Source organism: Corvus brachyrhynchos, unplaced genomic scaffold (assembly GCF_000691975.1).
Source record: "Corvus brachyrhynchos isolate BGI_N302 unplaced genomic scaffold, ASM69197v1 scaffold103, whole genome shotgun sequence".
Lineage (NCBI taxonomy): Eukaryota > Metazoa > Chordata > Aves > Passeriformes > Corvidae > Corvus > Corvus brachyrhynchos.
The window spans coordinates 5947630-5952889 of record NW_008237436.1 but is presented as its reverse complement, the minus strand read 5'-3'; the positions used below and the strand labels follow the sequence as shown (position 1 = coordinate 5952889).

The 5260-nt window shown below is 44.0% G+C and overlaps 1 long non-coding RNA gene across 1 annotated transcript; it reads left to right on the top strand.

Annotated features, from left to right (window-relative positions):
- On the top strand, positions 1–4642 carry LOC108446011. The gene is made up of 2 exons (XR_001861117.1): positions 1–78; positions 526–4642. It is a non-coding gene; the product is annotated as an uncharacterized LOC108446011 (long non-coding RNA).
- The last annotated feature ends 618 nt before the right edge of the window (positions 4643–5260 follow it).

Below are 5260 nucleotides of genomic sequence, written 5' to 3'. Positions count from 1 at the left end.
TTCTGTGTTTGCTGCTGTTGGGAGCTGCTGTTCCCTGCATCGCTCTGTGGACTCCCGGTGCGCCTTTGCTGCGCTGCGGTGGGTGTAAGGACCACGGCTGGGACAGGGTTCCCACTGTGCCCAGGGGCCGTCCCAGCAGGGCGGTTTGTTGCTGTGAGCGGGCATTACGTGGGTGCTGAGTGCTCTGTGTGTGTGCTGAGGCATAGAATCATAGAATTTGGGTTTGGGTTGGGAAGGGTTTTTAAAGCTCACCTACTCTAATCCCCCTGCAATAAGCAGGAGAGCAGAAACATCTTCAACTCGATCAGGTTGTTCAGAGCTCTGTCTGACCTGATTTTGAATGTTTCCTGGTATGGAGCATCCACCACCCCTCTGGGCAACTTGTGACAGTGTTTCGCCACCTTCCTTGTAAAAAACTTCTTCCTTACCTCTAGTCTAGATCTAACCTCTTTTAGTTTAAAACCGTAACTCCTTGTCCTATCACTACAGGCCCTGCCAAAAAGTCTGTTCCCGTCTTTCTTACAGGCCCCCTTTAGGCACTGGAAGGATGCTGTGAGGTCTCCCCGCAGCCTTCTCTTCTCCAGACTGAGCAGCCCCAGATCTCACAGCCTGTCTCCATAGGAGAGGTGCGCCAGCCCCCGGAGCATCTCTGTGTCCCTCCTTTGGAGTCGCTCGAGCAGGTCCATGTCCTTCCTGCGCCGGTGGCCCCGAGCTGGATGCAGCAGTGTAACACAGCATCCGTGTGCCGTCCCCACCCGCGGGGCTGCAGGCAGGGCTGTGTGCGGGGAGCTGAGTCTGCAGGGGTCAGCAGCGTGTGCGGCTCTGCAGCTGCATCAGTCACTCCGAAAGCGGCTCGGATGCTTGGATTTGTTACCTTCTTTGGGAGGCTCTGCCTTGGGTTTGTGAGCTCCTCCATCCGGTTTGGAGACAGAAACCTTTGAAAGAGAAGCTGAAATTCATGTGCAAGCGTTATATCCCCAGCTGTAAGGAGCACGCTATGGCAGTCAGCCGCTGGACAGCATGGGAATTGCTGTTCCTGTTGCTCTGGAGACACTGAGGTGTGCTGAGGACCTCTTTCCAGAGCCCAGGTGTTCGTGTCTATCGAGGGATGCTGTTTAGCCAGCCGGGCAGGAGCTGGAACAACACTCAAAGTGTGCTTGTGTTCGGAATGTAGTACAAAATGGAAGCAGGTGGGGGAAGGCCTTGTCTGCTGTCCTTCCTGCTTAAAACCAGAACTTTTTAGCTTACATGCTTTAGGCCACACCTAAGTGACCCCTCTTTCCTGTCCTCCTTTTCTGCCCAGGAGAAAGAAATGCAATGCAAATCTGATCTTTATCTTTTCGGGTTATCTTTCTCTTTCGGTCTATCTGATCTTTAGCTTTCTGTTCTTAACTGTGGTCTTAGGATGGTTTAGTTTCATGTGCTTGCTGTTTGTGTTTTGTCATTGTGGTACACACGTGAAAAAAGGGTCTGTCATTGCTTCATGCTCTCCATCTTCACAGAAGACATCATGTGGTAATTGTGTGCAAACCCAGAAAACTTTACTAAATCAGTTCACAATCTGAAGTTCATTCATATCACCTTAGCCTCATTAAAACTCCTCTCCTGCAGTAATGAATTTGGAAAAATGCCAGTAACAGAATTAGCCAAATAGATGGTGAGCTGTGTTAAGAGCCTGAATGACAACTGTAGCTTCTCCTATTATATGCAAATGGAGCCAGGTTTTTCCATCCTGCTCTTTTCTGCTTTTTATTATTTCAATCGGGCTTTATTTCTTTAGAGTTGTAAGCTCTTTGGGAGCAGGGATTACCATCACTTACATCAGTAGAATGCCTAAGAAAACCAGATCTCAGTTTGATGCTATTGAAACATGCATTATTGAAATTCTACAGTATCCAGATGTGGAGAGAGAGATATTCCTCAATAAGAAAAGGCGAGACAAAAGGGGTTTTTACTGCTCTTTTCATGGTCTGGAAATCAAGTGTGGAATTTGAATAAGTATGAAGGGAAATTTTGGCAGAGCCGAAGCCTGGAGAGATATTTTTTTCATCATCAGCTCGGCAATGTGCATTAGAAGAGAGCTTGTCAGCAGCCCTGCTTGCAGTTAGCTACTATTGCCACTCCGAGAACCATCCCCATAAGACAGATAATTTTCAGCAGTGTTAGTAGCAGCAATAAAGCTAATAATCCTCTTCACTGTGATAAAAACTACCTGCATGAAAGCAAGGTACTTCAGAGCATACAACTCACATTCCTTCTCTCCCCGTTATTTAATTCTGTTAAGTTTAAACCTGATGCTTGTTTTACTTCATCCCTTTCTAATTAAATTTAGTGTGCCAAGAAATAGTGCAGCCTTCTCATGCTGTTTGTCCTCAATTAACTTGATCTTTCTGGGGGTTCATTGTACTCTTTCTCCTTGTTCTTTGTCTCATGTCTGTTTACACTGTAATTGCCCTGGGGCCATGTTTTTGTATGTGCCTTCCACAGCAAGACTGCGGTCTTAATTATTTGAAAGACACTATCATAATAAGTGCAGTTAATAATAACTTTCTTCCTTCTACTTTGCCTGATGCACATCATCCTCTGCCCAGCCCTGACAATACAGTCAATCATTTGTTTGCGTTTTAATTCCTAAATCTTCATCTGCCTTTCTTTTTTTTTTTTAATTTGACATTTACTTACAAAGTTGTTGTTTTCACTTTGTTATTTTTTGAGCCTATTAAGGCCTGTTCTGCTAGACCTTGTGCCAAACCATAGACATTTCATTCCCCAGATAATTTTAAATGCAAATATATGAGAAGGGGGAAAGGATGGGTGGATGGAGAGGTTTCTTGTCCTCGTACATGAGCAGTGCAGTGATCTGCCAGTTTGGATGTTATTAATGTTAGTAAGTATTGTGAGGCTCTAGATGCTACTGAGAAGCTTCTTCCACATTAACAACTGATCTCTGGGGGATGGTTTCTGTGTCAGGATGTTGGAAATTGGTTCCAGGTCTTCTAAGTTTTGGGGTTAATTTCAAAATCAAAGAATCACAGAATCATCAAAGTTGGAAGAGACCTTCAAGATCATCTAGTCAGCCATCAATTCAGCACCAGCATAGTCCCCCCTAAAATCTCCCCCAAAAGCTATTCATTGTGGGTACAGTGAGCAGTTTGTGATGCCCAGCAGAGAGTGAGGATGCCTTTAGCTAGATGACAATGTGTTCACCTGGAGACCCAAGGCTATAGTTTACTGTCATTCAAACTTCATCACTCATTTTGTGGGAACAGGAAGCAAGCTGCTGAAGTGCCTTACACCTGCAAGGAGCTCTTACCTGCTGGCTCTGGGTGGAGGACTGGTCTTTCCTTGGTCCACAGTGAATATCTTGCTGCTGCCTAAACTGGAGCTGTATTTAGGAATATCTGGTCAAAAAAATTTCAAATGCCAAACAAGATAATCAGGAATTTATTGCTGATATTGTGGGGTTTATGCAGTGCCTGGGACCCTTGGACATGGAGCAGTAGCAGTGGGTGGGACAGCAGGTTTTTTCCAGTCTTATTACTAAATCTGTTATTAGTCTCCTGCACACTTGAGCTTACAAAAGTACTGAGCATCTGGAGGGCTGCTTACCCTGTGCACCTCTGTTTTCCTGTTTTTTCTGTATAATTCCCTCCTTCACATGGCATTTCAGTAGGGAAGCTTTGGGGAAGACGTGGAGAGAGTCTCCTACTCCTCCCCACTCCCCACTCCTGCTGGCAGCTGGCATAGCCCCCCTCCACCTTCCTGCTGGTTATAATCGTGGCTGTGTTTCTGCAGACCCCTGGTTCAGAGCGGGGCCGTAGCCTCCCCTTTACACTCCTTAGTATTCCTTTTCCCGTTAGTGTTTATAAAAGACTTTTGCACATAACTCAGATGAAAAACTCCCTTGTGCTGAGCTGAGCATTGCCATATGGCAGAGAACACGTCAGAGTAAACATGTATTTAAAGGACACAGAAATTCTGGGTGTGTAGTAGGTCCAGATTTCTGGATCTGCAGTAGCTCATTTACTCCTTTTCCATCCACAGCTTTTGAAAGTTGCTTCCTACACAAACTTCTCTATTTTTGTTCTAGCAAGAGACAGCAAAAAATTAAAGCCCAAAAATTTTGTTGTAGTGAGTGGTAAATGGTCACTGCTAACTGATGCTCTGTGCAGAGTATACAAATATAGTTGAAACAGATAGTTTTGTTTGATTTCTGAGATCTGCCCCTGTTGTGGGAATTAAAACAAATCTTTCGAAGATGCATGCTCTGCCATTAAATTGCTTGGGCTGAATTACTGAATCCAGGCAAAGAACCAATTTTGCTCCATGAAAAGCAAGGCTGACTGAATTTATTAAAATGTTAATCATAGAGCAAGCCTGTGGGTCCCTGGGGTGAGATGCAATTAGAGTTAAAACTTCAGAGTATAGAAAGTTTTTTAACTGTCTAGTTTTACATCTTGACTGTAGGGAGAGGAGTTTCCACTGTACATTGAAGACATTGTTCTACAGCCTTTGCAAGTTGCTGGGTTCAGCTGCGAAGATTTTAAAAGCTGCTTTTGTTGGCAGCCTAGGACACATCCGTGACCTTATTAAAGTGGAAGTGAAAGCTCTCTTCTTTTTTTTTCTTTTTTTTTTTTTTTTTGCAACAGTAAATCTACTAATTTTACAGTCAGTTGAACAGCAATAGATTAATTTGTTTAAAGTCTGCATTCACAAAGAAAATGTGAACTTCGCTGCCTTGAATACCCGAAACTACAGTGCGATATTTAAAGGGTAGAAACTATTACAACTTGCCCTAGAATGGTCCAAGCAGTTCCCTGTCACCTGCTTCTCAGCACAGGTGCTGACCTCCCCGTCTATTCTATCCCTCCTGACAGACTAGCAGCCAGGCTGGGGCTTTGTGTGCAACAGAGAGCGCTTTTCCAATGACTGGGCCAGTTTTCTTCAGCAACCACAGGAAGCAGAATAAAGAAAAGGTTAAGGGCCACCACAAGGGTCAGAATGGGTTAAATTTAGTTAACATCAGAGGTTATAGCTTTTAACAAGAGCATGAAGGAAACTTATTCGAAGATGCAATTTGTTTCTTCTTTGTCAACCATTATTTTTTTTTACTCTATTGATAGTGACAGCTTAACAAAGTTTTTATACGCCAGGGTTTTCATCCTTTAGAGGATAAAGAACTGTGATGCAAAAAAGAGATGCAGGTGGAAGACTTTATAAAGCCTCCATGATTTTCAAATTGAGGGTTGAAAGTAGGCTC